Genomic DNA, 22,514 nt, shown 5'->3' with positions numbered 1-22,514 from the left:
ACTGTGGTCAGGAAAAACGCCAACTGTCGTGGGTTGCCATCAAACTTGACCTGTATATCCTTTGGGGCTGCACCCTGGGTTGCCCCGCTGGCTAGTGCTTTCCCCCATCTCCTTGGCTCTCTGGGTGGCCTGCATTCTGCCTGCGTCTCACTGGAGATTCGAAATCCCAGGTTGGGGTTAGGGTACGCCATCTCCCTCGCCCGATTGGCGACTCTGCTCTCGACAGCTGAGTCAAGATTTCTGCCAAGGGGTATGCCATGGTCTCCAGAGTTCTCAATACCTGCTGCAAGACCACTTCCATGGCAGACATCTTAGCTTCCAAATTGCAGATGTCTTGGGGAGTTCCAGTAGGATCTGGAATGGTTCCATGCAACCCCGGGCTTCGCACTCTTATTTGCGCATCCACAGGTAGAGAAGGTCTTGCCTCTTCTTCCTTGGCACTGACCTGGGAAGGTGCTGCCTGTGGTTCTTCAATAATAACGCTCGGCATCTGGGGTTCTGCCACAAAATTTAGGGAGTGGAGGGCACTTTCCAACTCCATCTGGTTGAGCTGGGTTTCCACCTCACACTCGCTGTCTCCACTTCTTGAACTCTCCTCTGTCTCAATTTTTTCTTCTGCCACTCTGGCATACAGCATGGTTCTCTCTGATGATGGCAGAGGTGATGGCTGCTTAGCCCGGAATTTTCTGTGTTTAGGCATGGTTTGTTAACTCTCAGCTGATTGCTTTTTCAGGAAGAGTTTTCGAATTATGGATTCACAGCTTAATGTCAGCACCTGCTCATTCAAGCATTCACACACACACAGTCAAGAAACTGGATTTCTTTGAACTGTTTCATTGAAGCGTAATGAACGGTACAGAAGGCAAGCTGCGAATAAAGACTTCCCGCCAAAACCTAATTTAAACTACATTCCCTTAGCTAGTTCCCTTTTCCACGAAGCGTGTCACTCCCCCTCCCATCCAGATGGTATTCCTGTCATATCTCAACCTCACGTCCTTGATGTGCTCCATAGCCAAAACAACCCCTTTACACTCCAACTTCACACACCCCGTCCCATCCGGCAACCTAGAGAATGACATGATGGGAGATGCCCTGATAAGGGTTTCTGTGAAACCTTTTATCAGGGAATCTGACACCAACTCTGAGTCATACTTAATTTTTTTGCCCAATTTGGCCTGGGTTCCTCCATTCCACATGTGGTCATCCTCTTCATAGAAGAAAAAAATGTCAAGCTTCACATCATCTCCTCCTCCCTGGAAGGAGAGCTCTAAACTATCTTCAACCTATAAAGAAAGGGAAAAAAGAACTCAAAACACAGATAATAATATAGGCACTCATCAAAATTAACCCTCAGATTCCCTTCCAACCCTGTAATTCTTAATTCTGAAATCAGAGTACTTTCTAGCAGTATTTTGAAGATAAAATGTCTTAAGAATTGATAATAAATTTTATTTTATTTTGAATGCTTAGTTTTGTGAATGTTTATATAACTTTTTATTTGTGGATATTACATGTGTGTTGGTTTTGTTCAAAATCATTCAGTACAAGTCATTGAAGGATCAATACATAAAATTTCTACTTGCTGAATTATAGAATTCTTGCAAACAATACTGGAAAATTTGATCTATAGTTGTTGATCAACAACTACATTTATTAGTGACTGGAAACTAGCCTCTGCTAGTGAGAATTCTGGGTTAATAATTAATACAACTGCTTAGATAGATAAATATCTGTAGCTTCAGTTTATAGGAATCATCTGGTGACTGGAAACTCCATATGGACTTTTTGCTGGAAAAAGAGAAAAATGAACTTGTGATATATGGGTTTGAAGATTAGAGAAAGGGTAGCTTATGAAAAGAAGGAAATTATGATGTAACCTTAGAGAGGGTAAAATATAATGCATTTATAACCACTGTCAAAAAGATCGGAAGCCACATCCTTATAATCATTTTTGTTTTCTTTTTGTTTTCTTTTTTCTTTCTTTTTCTTTTTCAATTTTCTTTCTTACTTATTCACTACTCTTCCTTATTTTCTTTGTTTCTTTTCTAATATTTGTATTGTTTTTATCTTGTTAAAAATTTCTTCAGTAAAAATTATATTAAAATTAAAAAAGAAAATTTGATCTATAAATCTTATGGAAAGGAACTGAAATCTGATGAAAAGCTAGTATTCATTAAATATGAATACTATTTATACTATTTCACTATTTAAGACAGATGAGTTGAGCTTCAGCTCTTCAAGATTCCTATTTATTCAGTCTCACTTTTTATATTTTAAAAATAATAAATTCAAGTACAGCAAAAATGATCACAACAAAACTACAAACAGATCACCATTATTTATTAAAGATATTCATTTAATTTGCCTGGCATTCCCCTACCTTTCTCCATTTTGAACACAGATCAAATCCTCATAGTGGCTGGGATGAAATGGAAGTAGTTAGACAGAAAAGAATAATGATCTGCTTTCTATTAAAATAGCAACATCCTATGTCTGTTATAAGTTTTCTTGATTAGTTTTTAAATTGCTAGGCTTGCAAAATACAAATATTTCTATATCTTGTATTTTATCCTTTATGAACAAATCTAAATTATACCGAAGGAATTATCTCATGCAGGTAGATTGAACTCCATGAAAAATCATTTTCAAATGGTATATATCCATCAGAATTAGCACTAATGTGCTCATTTTATAATTTACTAGTTTTCTTTCCCATCCTTTTGAGTAGACTGACATGAAAGAATCCAAAAATCAGGTATAGAATAACTAAATCCCCACTAACTGTGGAAGAATAGAAACTGATTAATTTACAAGAAATACCACTTCCTAAAAGCAGATGATAAAGGGGAAAAAATAAATTGCCCAAGCTTTCCTACATTGTTTGTATATATAATCTCTCTGGCCACTTCTCCATTCCATTTGCACTGAAACTATTACACATTTTTCATGGCCAGAGTAAAACCTAATGCTCCCAAGTTTTTTCATATCAAAGCTAATTGTTATAAAATATCTTAAGTTAGTTGGATACTATGGCAGACTTTCATGATAAAAAAGGAACCTTTCTGTTAACAATTGTTCCGGGGAAGGTCTATCTAAGTTGCCACTTACACTGACTTGATAGTATGCTATCTACATCTACATCTACATCTACACCTATCTATCAACAGAAGGGGCTGTAATTCCAAGGAGGAAAGAGCAAAATGTCCTTGACAAGGCGAGATAACCCAAACATGCATTCTTCACTCCTCGCATCGCAGCCTGGTACAAGGAACAGGAGCAGCCTCCTCCCGTACAGCAACTCGTGTCAGCCCCATGGCATGGGAACCCGTTACGATGTTTTCCAGGAACACTGGAACAGGGACCATGACAATTTGATGAATGCACCAAAGTGGTGGAATGTCCATTTAATTTGCCTGGCATTCCCCTACCTTTCTCCATTCTGAACACAGATCAAATCTTCACAGTGGCTGGGATGAAATGGAAGTAGTTAGACAGAAAAGAATAATGATCTGCTTTCTGTTAAAATAGCAGGTGCCAGGGACTTTCCTGGAACATAGGGAACAGATGAAGACAGACCCGTGTCCTGCACCATGATGCAATGGACCTACAGAGTCATCACAATAACAATTCGGTCAATGTCAGTGGCTTTACACTCTGGCACTGCTAATGGGAAATGGAAGCATGTATGCATTGCTCCCATTCTTGGACTGAATCTGAGCTTCACCTCGTCCCACAACACTCCTAAACTGCAAATCTCTGGAATAATATAAATTGTAGGGCGGTCAACTATAGTCAGAAGCAAACATCCATAGAAATGGGAGTGTCCCTCAGTTTTGTACAAAAGAAAGTGCCTTCCTGTTCACACAGGGCACTGTTGGATTCAGGATTCTGCCTTAGCAATACCAATCTTCCTACCCTTTTGGTGCTTATCTGGCCTACTCCGCATATGCCGAAACTATAAACAGTCCAAGGCTGTGCAAATCCTGTGAAAGACGTACTTTAGAATACATGGGAGTGCATGCAGAGCACTTATTTTCAAGTCAGAAGAGTCAATCTGTCTTTTTCCAGGCCTGCACTATTGCTTGGGAACCTTCTCCTGTCTGCTCTGCATATTTATTTATTTATTTATTTATCAAATTTAGCCACCACCCGTCTCCCCCAAAAGAGGGACTCTGGGCGGTTTATTTATGGGTAAACAGCCACTTCCCTTGGCAGAAATCACCTGGAGCTGATTCAAAGCAGCCATGCAAGCCTGGAACAATATGTATTTACCTTGGCCATTTGGAAAGAGATGCTTTATCTGTACTCTTGCACAATTCATAGCCCCTCTTTCAAAGTGTTTACACAATCCGATTGTATCCCCATCACCAGTAGGGCGTCTTAAAGAGTTTCAGGTATCAGTATCTTGCTGTAATTATTACAACTACTTTGGGGTTGCTTAAAAATGTTAAAGTGTTAAAAACACACTTTTTAAAGTAAAACAAATTAATTATAAGCTTAATTAATTAATACAGCTTATAATCAATTAATTAATTAGGAAGCAAAAAGTAAGAACAGCAGATTTCATCAGTCTTTTGATCTCAGAAATGATGTGACAGTCCCTTTCTTTTTTAGAGAGCTCAGATGGATTCAATAGTGTCCAAGCTCAAGAAAAATGATCATTTAGTTTATAATGTTTATAAAGAACAACATAACTTTCCTCTCATATGTTGGAGGAACTGACTAGCTATTTTCTGTGCAGACAATTGTTGTGTGCTCATGTTCAAGACAATAAGCATTGTAACTAATGTCTCCTATACAAACTGTTGCTAAATTGGTAGGGTTATTTTTGCTTTAATTAGTGGTAGTAAGAGTGAAGGCATGAGTGATATTGTTTGTTTGTTTGTTTGTTTGTCACTCATTCTCAAAGACTCTTACATAACCAGGAGTCTGTGAGTTCTAGTCCTGCCTTAGGCATGAAAGCCGTCTGGGTGACCTTGGGCCAGTCACTCTCTCTTAGCCCAACTCACCTGACGGGGTTGCTGTTGTGGGGAAAATAGGAGGAGGAAGGAGTATTAGGTATGTTCCCCGCCTTGAGTTATTTATAAAAATAATAAAGGCGCGAGAGAAAATAAAATAAAATAATCAAGGCAGAGGCATCTTAAGCAATGCTAAATGCCCATATTATACTGCTCTGAGCTATAGGCATATATAATTATACAGAATCATGGGGGTAAGATTAGGTGCTTTCCTCAGAATATTTATTCTAATATTTCTAATGAAAGCAATCATGTTAGATGCTTCTAGATGCCTGATTTCAGGGGATGACACTTTAAAACCATCATCTCTCCCTCTCTCCCTCTCTCCCTCTCTCCCTCTCTCTCTCTCTCTCTCTCTCTCTCTCTCTCTAACTTTGTACTACCTGGTAAGTGTTTCCAGACATGGCTTTAATTGCACCATTAACATTTTTAATTCAGACACCATCATGCTATGTTTTTCTTCTCTTTCTTCCATCATCTTCTCACTTCACACACATAACTATTATGGAGGACAAGACAAAACAGAATTTTCATCAATCACATTAGGAGCTACTAATTTGCAAGCACTCTATGGGTCTGCAATTTTTTCTCCAAGTTATTTTTCTGTATTCCTACTTTAAAATGCTTCCATCTCTCAACTCCTTTATGCCAAGTTTCTCTCCACCAACTTCCTTAATTAACTCTATGGAACACACAAGCATACCTACGAACTGCCACAAATTTCCCACATCCCAAGAAAATCCCAGGCCCACTGAGATCAAATACACTTACTTTGGACAGCTTCATGCTGTTCCTCTTAGAGTCTCTTGGCTTCAATTGTTTTTCTTTTATTACCCTCTAGGGGATACAGTATCTTTTGGGTCTGCTCATTTAATATACTTCAATTCATTCTCAGTAAGGCCCATCTGACAAAAATTATGTGTGTGATAGCGTGTGATATCACCTTGGCTTCTACCAGATGCCTATATCATCAATGGAGGATTTTTTTTTCTTGTTTATTGGAAGCATTATTTCTTTGTCTCTAAATAAAGGATAATGGCAATCTGGCAATGGCAAGCTAACCATGTTTGCCATTGCCTCCCATATGTAGTTTAGGATTGCTTATTCCCTTTGCATACAGGACTTCAGAAATGTATTCTTTGCTTGAGGAATGGCTAGGAGAAAAGCAGATCTGGCTATCTTTGCAAAAGCTCCAATGCATCCAGAGTGAGGCACATACAATAATTGTTTTGATATTTTCTTTATCTATTATCTGAAGGTCAGGGTAGAGGGTGAAGAAGTCATTGCCATTATTTTTCCAGCTGTTGCTGCAAAGTTACAAATGCATCAATGCCTTCTGCTTTTCTAATTCTAAGGAACTATAATGCTCTTCCTGTCTTACTTGGAAATCACCACCATTGGCCTTGCATCTGAACGGACACATGTAATACTCTATTGTGCGACATTACCTAACATTGTACCAAAAAAAAGTGCTTCTGTGATTGATATTCCATTAGCCAAAAAAAGCAGGGTGGAAGAACATGCTACTGAATACTGTCTTCATCAAACATCCTCTATACTGTCTTCCTCAAACACTGTTTCCTACCACATTGCTTCCCCTCCTTGAGCAAGGTAAAAGGTTAAAAGTTACAAAATAGAATGGGTTCAATACAAAAGGGATGCAAGAGATTAAAATCTGACTGGAAGCCCCAACTGCTTAGACAAAAGATTCCCTTCAGACTTAATCAGAGACCTTGTAAAACAAAAGGTTGCTCCTTCCAGAAATTAGCAGAGCCCATCCAGGTAAACATTCTTCCCCAGCCAAACAGATCTCCCTAATCAAATAACAAAAGATTCCTTCCACGGTGAACATTCCAAGCTAATAGACAAAGCCACAGCCCAGCAGGGAACCTAGATTGAGAAATGGAAACTACAAACAGCAGGGACCCTGACCACAGAGCGCCTCCTCTCTGAACCCTGGTAAACTGCACTTTCCTAGAATTCCTAGAGGGTGCCCCCTCCCAAGAAACCAGCTAAGTGCACCTTCTCAGAATTTCCTAGAGGGCAGGAACACTTTTACATAACAAGAGCCAAGCTCTCTTGTTTGAAGAGCTTATGGGGAAAATACAAGTGCGGCCACCTCCAACAGCTACTTGCTCTGTACTTCATGCTCTAGGACAATAAAATTTATCTCTGTTCAAGCAATCACCTAAGAATTTTCATTCCTGGCCCAGAACAGACCTGGTAAGATTTTCTTCCAACAATTTGTGTAGCAAATATTTTCTTTAATTCATTGTAAGGAGGGTGCATTCTAAGATATTGTATTAAATTTAGTGAAACTTGCTTCTGAGTCAGCATAGAGAGGAGCAAGCATTTTCAAAAGTTGCTTCATTCTGGGTAAGCATGTGGAGAGAGGTGTATGCAACTGATACCTTTGGAGTAAAAACTACTTATATTATAATGATTAAAATAAACTAATCATAAGAGAAGAAAAAAGTAGGGTTTTTTTTAACTGTGAAGTACAATCACTGCTCTAAAAATATCCATTTCTCATTAGAAATGGTAACTTCACATGCAAAGATTTTTTTCAAAGTTTTGTACTTGAAACTGTTCAAAATGAAATGCTTTGCACATGCATAAGAGTGAACAGCTAGAAACCTTAGGGGAACACAAACCTTGATCCAGTTTCTTTTTTATATATATACTGTATATAGTAAATTTTATTAAGTTTCAAGAGAAGAATAAAAACTACAGAAAAACTAAAAACTACAAAGAAAAAAAACTAAAAAGGTGCAGAAACACAAAAGAAATTTTTTTTCAAATTTACAAAGAGATGTGGCTTCCAACTTTTAACAGCAAGGATATACAAAAATTTTCCATAATCAATCTCTTACTCTATATTAAAGCAAAACACCACATTATTCACCCCTAGGAGCTTAGCCAGCAAAAGTCGAAGATATGGAAGAGTTACGGGGTGTGTTTACATAAAGTGAAAGTGAGATAGCAGAGAGTTCTCAAGAGAAAGTACAAACAGAAAGCTGAAGGTTCAAATCAGCCAATTTGATGTGTAGGAAAATTTATCTATTTATCTTTATTTATTTATTTATTATTTATTAAATTTCTCTGCCACCCATCTCATACACAATGACTCTGGGTGGCTTACAAAGAATAAAAATAATATGAAAGCATATAAATAAAATATAAATATAATATATAAAATTCAAGATGGAAAATAAGATCTTTTCTTATTTGAATTCTTCTAATTCTAATAAGTTAATTAATAATTCTAATTCTAATTCTTCTAGCATTAAAATGATAATATCGTCAAATTTAATTCAAAAATAGTAACAGGAAGACAATTGTTTACTCTCATTCCTCCTTTATATTTGGAAGGAAAATGAAATCTAAAACTTAATTTTTTAAGAAAAGTAATCCCAAAAATAACATTAAGCACCAAGAGAACTAGCTTCTCCTCACTGTAGAAAGCCTCTCTTGGGGTACATAGGCTTTAAAAAAATACAAATTGGTGACTTAGAAATGGGGTGGCTGGTCTTAATATTCCTTTAAGGCTACAGCGCAGCTTGGAAAGTGATGAAATCCCCGCCTTCCCAGCTGGCTCTTACCAGTCCAATGCAAAACGCTGTTTGCGATCTTCTGGCTGCAAGCAGCCTTCCAGAGGACAGATGGGATGATTCCAGGTATTCTCCTTGATCTGGAGAATGTTTCTGGGCTTCAGGAAAACCTGACTGAGCCCACAAAAAGTTACCACATTGTCAGCTGCACCTGCTGAACCCACAGGCATAGCTGTTCAGTCCACCATTCCCACAGGAAGCCACAGACCTTGATCCAGTTTCAAAAACCCTTTGCAAGAGATCAGTTCAAATCTCATCTTGGAAGAAAAAGGGAGGGCATTATAAAAAAATGGGGTGGGGAGAGAATGGGTGTCACATATATTTTTGACTCTGACCCTATCCTTTGCTTGCTCCAGCCCCACTCATCATGAGGTCCTCAAAAGATTAATCCTTAGGGAATGTGGCTTCAACCAAAACCATTTCCTCATCCCTGCCAGAGTTAGTTCACAGAGGATGGAATGGGTCACAAAATGTCACTATTTCTAATGAATCCAGAAAACTATAAAAATCCAGGGATGGGCTGGTAGGCCAGAATAAGAATAAGAACTGGCTTGTAATATTCAGTAGTTATACATCATATATTCTATTTTTATATCGTATTGTATTATATTTTATGCTTTATTTATGATTACTGTTTTTAATGCTTAATTGATTAACTTATTGTAAACCGCTCAGAGACCTGCTTTGGGTGAAGATGGGTGGTAGTAAAAATTTGAGAAATAATAATAATAGTAAATAATCTATGATTTCAATCTGTCTTCAGGTTCACCTCTGCATAAATGTATTTAATAAATTTTAAAGCTGCTGTCTTCTATGTGGACATCCAGCAAAAATGAGTAGGCCTGTTGCTGAGGGAGACCAAGAATGGATGTGCAAAATATTCCATCACTGGAGATTAAATAATTAGGGGGGGGGGATTCCAAAACATTCCATTCTTTTTCCTGAAGATTCCAGGAGTGCTTTCTTGATTTTTTTTCACCCATATGAACATGATTTCTTATTAGCAGGAAACCACTTTAAACATCTCCAATCTCCCGCTTTTGATTTTTATGGAATATCCTTTTATAGGATTCATCGTCATTTTTCTTCAGCTGTCAAGCACCTCAGCAGGAGAATTGGATTAATTTCATGTTTCATTAGACGTGAGATCTCTCCTGTGATCAAAAGCCTATCTTTAAAAGTCCTGGTGCTGATTTGATTGAAAATTCTGAAATATGTTGTCCTTTCATAATACTCTTCCTTCCCTTTCATCCTGTTCTGCTGAAAAACAAAGAAGGCACACACAATGCAATGTTTCACAATAGAAGAATGAAACCTTGAGCAATCTAGATCTGAGAATGAGTTGGAGTAGAATACCCCTGAAATAAATCATGAAACATGCTATTTCTGGAGCTCTGGTTCATGCTATTGAAGAAGACTGGGTCATCCCTAAAGCTCACAGAACTAATCTGTGCAAAGGAGATCCTGACCAAGTCAATAATTTAAAGAGCATCTGATTAGATCAGGATCGTTTGGCATGCGTAAGATTAATGCATGTATTGAGGATTTCATATCCCACAAAAACTTCCTTTCCAGTGTTATTCAACACTCATTCCCATAACAAAACTCTCTTGTTCTACATTCATTCACAAATACATAAATTCTGTTCAGAAAAAATATAGCAATGTATGCATTGTTCTGTCAAACTGATTGATGCACTGTATATTGTAATTGACTATAGTCAAGGACCTTGATTTTAGTGCCATTTTATTTATTTATTTATTTTATCAAACTTTATCACTGCCCATCTCCCCCACACATTTTAGCGTGTGAGCGGAATCTTTTTAAGTGGTTCAAGTGAAGTTGGGGAAAAGAATTGTGTAAAAGATCAGTGTTCTTGTTTCTGAAATACTGAATATCCTTTTCTATCTATTCTGAAATGCAGACTTAATCACATAGGATGATGTAATGAGTTATCTGGTTTAGAGAAAGGCAGTTTCATGTTAGCAGTTTAAATGGTTGGAAAATACACTTATCAACATTGTCTTGAATCATGGTTAGGCATTCCCAAGGAGCTACGTGGTTAGATAAGTAGCCATGCATACAAAGCCATCCTGTGTATAGAAACACACATATGCTTCTATGTAAACATAGCTAACTAGTGATAAACAGCTATTTGGATCCAAAGAAGAAAAGGTGCTTTGGAGGGGGCAGGTGGACACTTGCTGGAACCTCCTCAAAGAATTTGTACTTTTGGGGGGAACTCACACAGCAGCTGTGAAATCCCAGGAAAATAAGCATGCAAGTTATGCCAGAAGGTCATTGCATCCTAACTCCTGAACAACTCTTAACTCAAATGTTACCTAACTTGACAGCTCAGTAACTGGAAAATAAAATAATCATCAAAACCCACAAGAAAATCTGAGCCCCAGGGAAAGAAACAACTCCTAACTTTCAAGTGTAAAAAGGGGAAAAAACACTCCTCTGAAGAGATTGTACTGTAGGAGACAAAAATCTGTTGTAGATTTCTACTTCATTGCCCATGATCGGGAACTGGAAGTTCTCTGCCTGGAACAGAATACGCCCAGAGGCAGTTATTCTAGTGCACTGAAGTCTTGCATCAGCTAGCATCTATTCCTGTGTTACCTAGAAAGACTGTAGAAGAAGCTGGTGCTGAGAAATAATGCCATCAACAAATTTCAGGAAAAACCAGCTTGTAAGTAGGGAATATCTTCTAAGTTATGTTGGATGGGTTCTGGCTAACACCTCTTGTGTTTATTCCTGAATCACTTCTTGCAAAGTTTCTAGTTTTAATATTGCTTGTGGGTAGCCTAACAGCAAATTTAACAACTCCTCCTCCCATTGTTATGGGAGGAGAAAATAACTTGGAGTTCCCAGACCTGGACACTTACAAGCAACACAAGCACCAAAAGTAAATCCATCTCCGTGGATAAGTTCAAAGAGCCAAAATCAGTATCTACGCAAGGAAATTTAAAAAATAAAATGTGACACCATGCAACATGGCTAGAAAATTAGGGTTTGGAAGCCTTTAAACTAACCACCATTGCATTTCCTCTTTCTGATTTTCTTGGTAACATGAAAAAGCAAATGATATCTCTGCAGTCAAAATTCTCCCACTCCTGCTTCACCTTATTTTTTTTAATAGTAATTATATTAAAAATTATACTTAAATAGATAAAAACTAATACAAAGAAAAAAGAAAAGAAAAATAGAAAATGCAGAAAGGAAAAAAATTAGAAAAAAGAAGAAAAAAGAAAAAAGAAAAAATTAGAATATAGTAAAGAAAAAATAAGAATATAGTAAAGAAAAAGAAAAGAAATATATAAAGAAATTACTTCCCCCTTCATCACAATAAGTATAAACAATTTTAGTAACATCACCTTCTATTAAAATACAACAAATGATCTCTTCTTCCCATATCCCATCTCTTATCTATGTCCTGTTCAGACTATAAGACCACCAGGCAGAATTACTCAAAAACTTTTTTATTACAATTAACTATTTACAGTAATAAAAGTCCTAAATAGTTAAGCAACACAATTTGATCAGGTCCACCCAGGCAGTGGAGGAAAACTAGGCAAGGCTGCAGGATCAGGATCCAACGGAGACTGCAGCAAGTCAGCTGGCAGAACTCGGCTAGACCCCTCAATGAGGCAGCAAGACCCGGGGACGCAATTGCACATGGCAAGAAGGAAACTGGAGGTGCTTGGCTCGACCTGGACACAGAGGCTGGGCAAGGCTCAACTGATTCTGCAAGGCAGGACTTGGTTCTGGAGGCGATGCAGGGCTCAACCGAAGCAGCAAGGCAAGAGGTGAAACTCCAAGTGGTACTAGGCTGGACTGGAGTGACGAGGCAAGGCTTGGGCTCAGAAACAAGGCAGGACTTGACTGGAATGACAGCATGAGATGAGGAACTGGGTGTGGAGCTAGACTGAACTGGAATGGCAAGACTGGGCTTGGAAGAGGAGGCAAGACTGGACGTGACTGGAACAGCAAGACTAGGCTGGGAATTGGAAGCAAGACTGGACTGGACAGGAGTAGCAAGACAAGACTTGGAGCTGGAATTCTGACTGGGCTTGACTGGAGCTGCACAACGAGGCTTGAAACTGAAGGCAGAATCGCATGTGGCTGAAGCAATGAGGCAAGGCTGGGAGCTGGAAGCAAAGCTGAGAACTGTTGGACCAGCAAGGCTGGGCTCGATTGGAGCAATGTGCAAGGAAGGCGGTCCCACAGCATTAGGAGATGCTGGCTCTGATTTCGCAATGGCTACAGACAAGGCTTCTGACTCCGGTAAGGACTCTTCCGCTGAAACGTGCTCAAAGGATTGGTTGTCTCCGGCAGCTTGTTTAGCATGTGCTTGCCTTTTAACATGTTCCTTTCCATGCCTTTTCTCTGCTGCAGCCAATCGGGCTGCCTTCTAATTCATGCGCTTCTTGGCTCTCCTGTCTTGTGCACTGATTGGAGGTTTCAAATCCTCCTCTGGACTTTGCCCAGTCAGCTCTTGCTTTTTCTCCCGCTCTGCTGAGTCATCTTGGTTATCTGTTTCCCTGATTCCCTGGAGATAAGTTTCACTTCCTTCTGACTGTTCAGAATAAGTTTTGTTTTCAGAGTCTGACTCACTCAAACCTCACAATCTATAAACAAATCCTTAAATCCTGGTCATTCAGTCATGATCAGCAAAAATCCATTAAGGGTTACTGGAGATAACTTATCTATTTTAACCATGATCAAATAAACTAATTCTATATTCCTTCCTTTTACTTTTAACAATCTTGATCTTTAGTCCCTTCAAATAATGTCCTAGTTCTTGAATTCTTTTCATTTTTTTTCTTTGTCCCTTCTCACAAAATTCTTCAAAGCTTTAACAAGTCTCTTTTGTAAATCCAATATAGGAAAGTTATCCAGGTCAATCTTTTGGTTTGTTTTATATATCTCTCTTTTAATTATTTAGACATCAGCCAGTTTCATTTGTATGTCCTGTGTAGCATCTTTTTCCATATCATTCTTGTCATTTTTAAATCCACTTTCACATCAGTCTCACTCTTGTTGGGTAAAACTTGTTCCTCTCCCATAACATCTTTTAAACATAGTCTTTCTATAGAGACAAATACTCTTAAAATTAACTTCTGGGTCGATTGTTAAAAAATATCCTTCAATATGTCTAATGTTAGAATATTTTGCTCCATTCTGTATTAGTAATTCATATTTAAGTATTTTTCTCTTTTAATTGTAATCTTTAGTTCCTTCTGGTTCCCTCTAGCATCCAACCTTTAAAGTCTCATCCTACCTTTTTTTGTTTTAAAGAGAACTCAGAACAAAAGCATTTCCACATGGGAAGGATTCTTATAATTAATTCCAAAATCTTATTTCAAATTTAGCTGGGCCCTTAATCCACTTGTAACTTTCCAAAATCAAAGTTCTAATCACCCTTTTGTTGTTTATTCCAAAATATGTTTAAGTTCTTAAACTTGTATTTAAAACTTCTTTCACTAAGGATTGAACAGAACAGAACAGAATAGAATAAAAACTATATTGATTTAGTCATTTGACCATATCAAAATATAAAACCAATACAAGTATACAGGTAAATGCAAAGAAAACAATAGAACAAATTCATAATAAATCATCACTGCTACAGTTAACCCCAATCTGATGTAAATAGTCTGTCCTCTTCGAAATGGCCTTTGATATAAAGAGTGCAGTCTTACTAGTGATATGCAGGTCACTAAGGATTGAAGGATACTCACCCAGTTCCATAAAACCTGTCAATCAAAAGGTTTCTAATAGCTGAAAAATAGCTGCAGTTAACAAGCAATTTCCGAAAGTGATTAGAAAAGGAAGTATGCAAAGGCACTGACCACAGTTTGAGCAAAAAGATGGCTATTCCCTCATCTCCCAGAGCTCTAAACCCACCAGAGACTGCCGTCTTGCGGAACAACCGTCTGGAGCGCTTGTGGGCAATCTCAAGTCCTCTCCTTGTCCAGAGGGGAATTATGAAAAGCCAGTCTAGTCCCATTTTTTCACTCCTTGATTTGTATTACTAGGGCTTGCAGATCCTTTGCATTTTGGGCTATCAGGGTAATGTCATCAGCACAGCACAGGTTATAAGTATTCTAGAATAGTCTTCACTTTTAGATAATAATTCAGTTGTCTTATAAGTCTTTAACACTATGTTGTTTGCTGTTATGTATGGAGATGTTATGTATGGAAATTATATTCTTGGACTGACATAAAACAGAAGGAGAAAATATTCATCAAAGGCACATGAACATTTCAGTATCCCTAGGAAAGGGAACGAAGAACTTGTGAGTTTTGTGTTACAATTCAGACAACCAGATAAGAAACTGAAGCAATCCTCCACAAGCAAGTGAAATTGCTTTTAGCCACTTTTAATGGAATTTGAGCTGAAAGTATTAATATCGGATACCACTAAAATATGAGCCAAGAAACAATTGCCATTTTAAATCTAATGACTCTGGATTCCAACATGAAAACAGTTGCCCAAAGTAATATTGTCTAGCAGCAAACTCTTGTATAGCTTACAGCCCAGAATTTCTCAGGCAAATTTGTAAACTGTAAGGAAGTCATAAATTTTGGAAGACAATTATAATTTTAGTTCCTGTGGCTCCCCATTAGTGTATGGGTTTCTTTCAACTCTGGAGGTGGAGCTAGTATATTTGTTTCTCATTGTATTAGTGATTCTTTGAAACAGACCTAGCTTGAGTCTCTGTCTGCTCTTGAGATAAGTATGAAGCCATGATGATGATGATGATGATGATGATGATGATGATGATGATGATACCAGACTTCCAGTGACTCTGGGCAGTTTACAAATTATTAAAAACATTTTAAAAAAAGAAAACAACACAAAAGAAAAACAAAGATGGCAGAGATCCAGAATCCAGATAGGAACCAAGAAAAAGAAGAAAAGGGAGATTCTGTCATATTCACCAAAGGCCTGGGTGAAAAGCCAGGTCTTCAGGACCCTTTGAAACAGCTGTAGGGTAGAAGCCAACCAAATCTTGGGTGGACTCTCATTCCAGAGGGCAGGTGCTGAGAAGGTGCACTTCTGGGATCTCAATAGATAGCATTGTTTAATTGAAGGAACCCAGAGCATACCAACCCTACCAGAGCAGATCATCCAGGCAGATACCTTGGGAGACAGATGGTTCCTCAAGTAACCAGGTCTTATGCTATGTAGGGCTTTATAGATAGTGACCAACATCTTGAATCACACCCAGAAGCAAACTAGCAACCAGTGCAGCTCATGAAGCAGAGGTGTTATATGACCATACCACGGCATGCCTGTCACTGCCCTCAGCGCTGCATTCTGGACCAGTTGCAGCTTCTAGCTGGTCTTCAAGGGCCACCCCATGTAGAGTGCATTGGAATAGTCAAATAGTCAGATACTTAAATTATCATCAGTTAAGCCTACAAGAGAGATAGGATGAAGATTTATTTTACTATTTTGCCCATGATTTCAAAACTTTTCTAAAAAGAGGCATTTATTAATTTCTGGCAATGCTTTAATTTTTGTAAACATTCACATTTTTTCTTGTTCTGGTGAATGATCAGGGCAATCCTTGGGGGAGGGGAGGAGAAATTCCAGGTCAAACATTCTATTGCTTCTTAAATCCAGCTGATTTGAAATATTTTTTTCTTCCCATTAGTGGGAATAAAGTAATACCACCAATATTAGGAAGATATTTTGAAGACTCCTGTTAGTGGAATGTCAAGGAATTAGGGACTTACAGCTCATCTATCCTGCCTACCGCAATATACCTTTAACTCCACTGGCAGGAGTCACGGAATTTTGCCCAAATATTCAAAATAGACTGATAACATTAATGCTATCTGTAAGGAAGTTGGTATTTTCCAAAATGTGAACCTATCCCTGTTATCAGGAGTGATGATACGTTCCACGCAACATGCCAAGTCCCTTTTCGTTCCAGATAGAGTTGAATCTAATCTGAATAAACACAATCAATTCACTACTTGGTATCGCCATCTCATAAATGCACTATCCACTGGCAAGTCAACATCTCTTCAGGCAGAGGAATATTTCCACCACGTAACAGTAACTCAGCTGGATTTTCTGCTATGAATTGATTTGATTCTAAAAAAAGCTTTAGCTTACAAGATGTTTAAGTCCACAGATGGTAAATACTGCTTGCTGTTATTTATTTTTAACATATTTATTTCAGAAAATATATCTGTTTCTGCACAAGACAATTAACAATATGTGTGTGCATATATAAATACAAATAATATAAAAACAGATGAGAACCTGTATACATTATTGAGATGCTGGTAAAGTTCACCTACTAAAACCTTCTCCTCTATCCAGGTGAATCTGTAGAGTTGGAGATAGAAAAAAATGACGGAGGTTACACTATCTGTATTCAGCTCTTGTAAACTCACCTTGTTGATGAGAATGGAATGAAAACATTCACTGTAGAGATACTACAGAACGCTGGTTTTGACTTACATGTTATCTATTGTGCTAGAGGCTCACCTGTAAGGAATGCCTAAGACTAAATAAAAAGACTCAGACCTTAAAGCAAGTTTAAGTTCTGGCTTTTATTCAGAATAGAGTGCACACCAGTAGAAAGCTGAGAGTGAGGAAAGCGCGCCCGAAGTGGTTTTAAATAGTCTCGCGCCAAACAGCGCTTCACCCCCACACTCCCCGGGTGGGTTCCATGGGTTCTACAGGGTGGCAGGTCATCAAGGCTTGCTAGGTGAGAGGTCGTCCAGTCCCATTTGCCCTGGGCATTGCCCCGTTTGTCTTTCTGTGAGGTAATGGTCCATTACCGGGCGATTAGACCTCGATATTCCTCAAAAGCCCGGGCGCGCCCTTCCGATCCTCGCCCTGATCGTTTCCTTGACAATGGTGTAAATGGTCGATTGCCGGGTGATAAGATCTTGTTGCCTATTTGAGTTCCCCAAACCCATTACCCTTTTTGTCTAGTTTATCGCCTGCCCTTCTTCAGTCATTGATACGTATCCATGTTTTGTCATGCGAACTGTTACGATGTCACAAACATCGCAACGGTGATCATGACATCACCATTGTCTCAAGGGATATATACTTGAATATTTGGCAGGGTGTTCACACATGCTTGGTAGGAATAACAACAAATTCCTCATATCTAATTACATTACTGATAATTACAGCAGGGGAATACATTTTGCTATAGAAAGGGACATTTAATACAAGTTCTAGGGGATTCATTAACTAGGAAAAGCCATCATAACCATGTTGGTCCGTTGATAAAAATCTAAAATCCAAAGCTGGTTATTTCTTTATTAGGACTAACCAAAATGGCACAAAATAAAGCTGATTTAATCCATCTGACAGCAGTTCAGTGAATTCAATTAGAATTAAAATAAAGAGAAAGCAGTGAATAAAGATACAGATCAATGACAAAAAAGATCAGTCTCCATCTTGGGCCTATTTATTCTAAGTTGTGGCTTCTCTGCTGTATATATCAGATTTATAAACCGTGGATTGCCTTGAGTTTATTATGCAGGAGTGACTAAGCTCTTAAAGCTGAACCTTTCTCCAGTGGGATTCTGCCCATAGCATTTATATACTAAGCTATGAAAATCATGCTAATAGAATTAATAAGAGCAGAGTACTACCTTTCATTCTTCTAGGATATTTGGAGGGGAGAGGGAGGAATGGGTGAAATGTCTTTCATCCAGTTGATTGGTACACATCTGTAAAAGAAACAATCCATAAACAATTATTTAAGAACAGACATGGTGGAACTTGGATTCAAGTGGTCGTAGCTACTGCGATTGCTCCTTCTGACAGTGAACTGGGAGAGATGTTTCAAAAGAAGTAACACCATGGTAAAACGGGAAGTGATTAAAGAGATTCATCATTTTGCTGGCAACTTCCTTCTCTTTTGAAAACAGAAATAGCAAAATAAGGAACGAGCATGCTCAAAAAACAGATATTACTAAATGAAAGCAAGTGACAATTTTGGACCCATTTCTACATCCTACTATTACCCTCCCTCTCTTTTCTCTCCTAGCAGCCTTTTCAGTCCCCAGAGGATACTTCCTCCCCACCTAAATATCTATGTTTCTCATCAACTGTCAGGATCTTTCTTTTCCCCACTGTGGTTATTTTAAAGGATATATTGTTTGACCCAGCCACTGAATAAACTCTACATTAATCCAGACTGCTGCACAGAGATAACCACTTTTTCATTCTGTAACTTGTGTTAGAACTACAGTAAACCCTTCCTCAATCCACCCAGTGGAAGAAGAAGAAAAAATAAATTACTTGCAAAATGCGGGGGGGACTCCCAAATTGTTAGTCACAGTGGACAAAAATCCTGCCAAAGCAAAAACATTTCCTCAGTTTAACTGCTACAGTGGATTATCATAAATAAAGCTGCAATGTATTAAAAGCTAAATGAGCCCCTAAAACCATGCAGTTTTGTTCCCACTTCTTTTAACTATCTCTCTGGCCAGCAAAGTTTTTTTTTTTGCCTGGCAAAAGGGGCTCTGTGGCATATATTCCTTCCAGAAACCAAAGGAAGCTGGAATTGAATTTTAGTTGTGTAACTGGAGGGGAATAGGCTAGTTTAAGGAATGCAAGATGGGTTGAATGGGACGTGTGCTGCCCTCCAGTAGTCAGAAAGAGAGAGAGAAGCCCAGGGACTACCACTCGCCCTCCTCCTCCTCACCATCTGAGGTCTCAGAAGGCTGTCTCACTCTGCCTAATGTTAGTGCTGCCCTACTTTACCAGAGCAATCTGCTGCTCCCCATTATGGAGAAACAGCAACTATAAATGGATGTTCAAACATGCCTGGCCTAACTGGCATTATTCCTCAGGTGTACCCAGCCTCAGAGGAATGAAGAAGCCGAGGAGAGCCCCAAGGAAGTGGAGAGCACACATCTCGACTGATAGTTTCCCCATGTCCCTTGTTTGTAAAATAGAATCCCCACGTGTGGTGTAGGGAAAGGTTTTGCTTCACCTTACCCCTCTCTCTACCACTGTTTTACCCTCCTGCAGGCCCATGGGGGATAAAAACTAAATGGAAACAGATGGAGCACCGTTGCAGGGCTGCTCCAGTTTCCTATTTCTATACCCAGAGGCCAGAAGAAAGCCTTAATTTCAAAATAACCTCCTCTTTTTGGTCCATCTAACACAAAAATGCAAGGCATGGTAAATTCATTTCCAACTATCCTTATCCATCTTTTGTCTCAGAATCTGGATCAACTTGGCACTCTAAGTTTTTGTATGACCTGGCTTAGTTTGCCATATGAATAAGGCAATCATATTTCTCATTGGAAGAGTAATAGTCAAGAGACATACACTAAGTGATGCTTACCTGTAGAGAAACAGTTCAGAGTGGGGAACCAGTCATTTTTTGTGCATGTGGCTGTTGGTAAATGGTGTTCAGAATAATACCCCACATCACAATTAAATGAAATTTCATCACCTTCTATGAAAGTATTCCCATGGTCATAAGTCACACGACCATGTGGCAAGTGTTTAGGAGGAATGCACTGTTCTAAAAAGAAAATGAAGAAAAATATTTGACCTCAGGAGGAGCTGAGACAACAGAGGAAATTTTCCCTAAGTTATGTGTCATTAGGAGATGTATTAAAAGCAGTCTGACATTTTGGTTTCACATGAATAAAACAGGTAGGGGTACTTGTTTTCTACAGACTGGTTATCCATAATTTTGCACACCTGTGCTTAGAAAATACACACTAGTCTGTGGTATCCTTGATAAGCAATTTCACGTATCCCTGTTTTAGATAGATAGATAGATAGATAGATAGATAGATAGATAGATAGATAGATAGATAGATAGATTTGTATATTTTACATGCGCAAAATGGCAGGCAGGATTTAGCACAAGCAAAAATACATTTTTTCAGAGTCTCTTTATCTGCACTCTTATTCTCCATGTTGTTCAGTTAGAAGGAATAATAAGGGCCGCCTAAGCCATTTCTATATGTGGTTTCTCCTGGTGATTTTACAGCATTGTACCCAAGAGTGCTGGAGGCCAAAGAAACTCTGAGCCCAGTTGAAAGGCTGATTATCACCTGAACTAATCTGAACATTTTTTTCACAGATCAATGCTTTCAATAGGAGCAAGTGCATAGCTAGTTTTTATATCTTTTCATTTCTCAAGTGAAGATGCTACTGTTGGAGCTTGTTTGTATATATGAGGAAACTATGGGAAATAAGCAGTGTATTTGACTGCAAAGATCTGAGTTCACATGCTGGTCACAGAGTTTATTAGATGACCTTGAATCTGATATAACAGGATTATTGTGAAGGCTAAATAGTTAGCAGCAATAAAACTATAAACAAAAAGTGTCTTCATAGTTGGCTAAATCAAAGCTCTCATATATTTATTTCTTGAAATACTGACATCTTGGTATTACTGTGCCTTGAAGCTTACAACAACCTGAATTAAAGATTGCAACTCCAAATGTCTATAGATTTAAATGGAATTCTAAAATGTGTATGCCAGTGATATCCACCCCTTCCTCAAGAAGCCATCGTTCTTTGGTCCAGTCTCCAACCTTCCCTGTTTAGAGAAGGATGTGGAGAAAGTGGTTGCCCAACAACTTCAGAGAATAATGGAAGAAGCAGATTATTGGGACCCCTTTCAATCTGGTTTCAGGCCATGGGATGGGACCAAAACAGTATTGGTCACACTTTTGGACTAGCTCTGGTGGGAGCAGGTGGGAATGGGTGGCACTGTGCTGTGCTGGTTCTCTTCCTTCCCCCAGGGCTGGTTCTGGTCAGTATTGATCAGGTTTGAGGTCCCACTCTCAGCCCTGGCTTTGCAGGATCCCACAGGGTTCAGTACTCTCACCATTCCTGTTTTACATCTACATGAAGCCACTGGGTGAAGTCATTCAGTGGCATGGGGTGAGGCATACTGATGATAGCCAGCTTTATATCTCTGCCCTGGGCTGGTTAAGTGATGCTGTGGAAGTCCTATTTCAGTGTGGGAAGCTGTGGGGTTTTGGATGGGGAGCAACAGGCTGTAGCTCAACCCTAGCAAAACTAAGTGGGTTTGGTTTTGGGGCGCCCTGGTTCTGGGGACTTTCCATCTCTTGTTCTGGATGAGGTAGCACTATCCCAATCAGAACCTGTGCACCATTTGGGGGTCTTTCTGGACTCCTGGTTCCTGATCAAGGAGCAGGTGGCAGCCATGATCAGGAGGGTCTTTGCACAACATGCTGTGCACTAGTTGTGCCTGTTCCTATACTGGGAGGCTCATGCCTTGGTCACCTTCCAAATGGACTGTTGCAATGTGCTATACATAGGGCTGCACTTGTAGAGCATCTGGAAGCTACAACTGTGCAGAATGTGATTAGTGCACATTACACCTCTGCTCCGTGAGCTGCATTGGCTGCCAGTATGTTTCTGGATTCAATCCAAGGTGCTGGTGATGACCTATAAAGCCCATCAAGGGATGGGCCCAGGTAATTTGATGGACCATCTCTCCCCAGGTACATCCACCTGCCCTATTAGGTCTGGCAAGAAAGGCATGCTCTGGGTCCTGCCTACTAAGGAGTGCCATTTAGTGGGGCCCAGAAAAAGAGCCTTTTCTGTCATGATGTTCTTTGGAACATCATCCCCTTGGAGAGCAGACTGGCCCTGACCTACTGGCCTTTCGTAAGGCCTTAAAGACGTGGGGCTCTGGATGTGCAGTAGAGCCTGTACCGTTTTTGTGTTGAGTGCTGATTGCTTTTATTCCTCGCTTGTGGATTATGTTATATAGAGTTGCTTGTCGAGATGGGCAGTGAAGAAATGCGAGAGATAAATAAATAAATAAATAAATAGTTCTTATATGGTTTTATATGTTTTTAAATTGTATTTTGTTCTTTCTGTAGTGTT

Source organism: Candoia aspera, chromosome 3 (genome assembly GCF_035149785.1).
Source record: "Candoia aspera isolate rCanAsp1 chromosome 3, rCanAsp1.hap2, whole genome shotgun sequence".
NCBI classification, from domain to species: domain Eukaryota; kingdom Metazoa; phylum Chordata; class Lepidosauria; order Squamata; family Boidae; genus Candoia; species Candoia aspera.
This window is presented reverse-complemented; position numbering follows the sequence as displayed.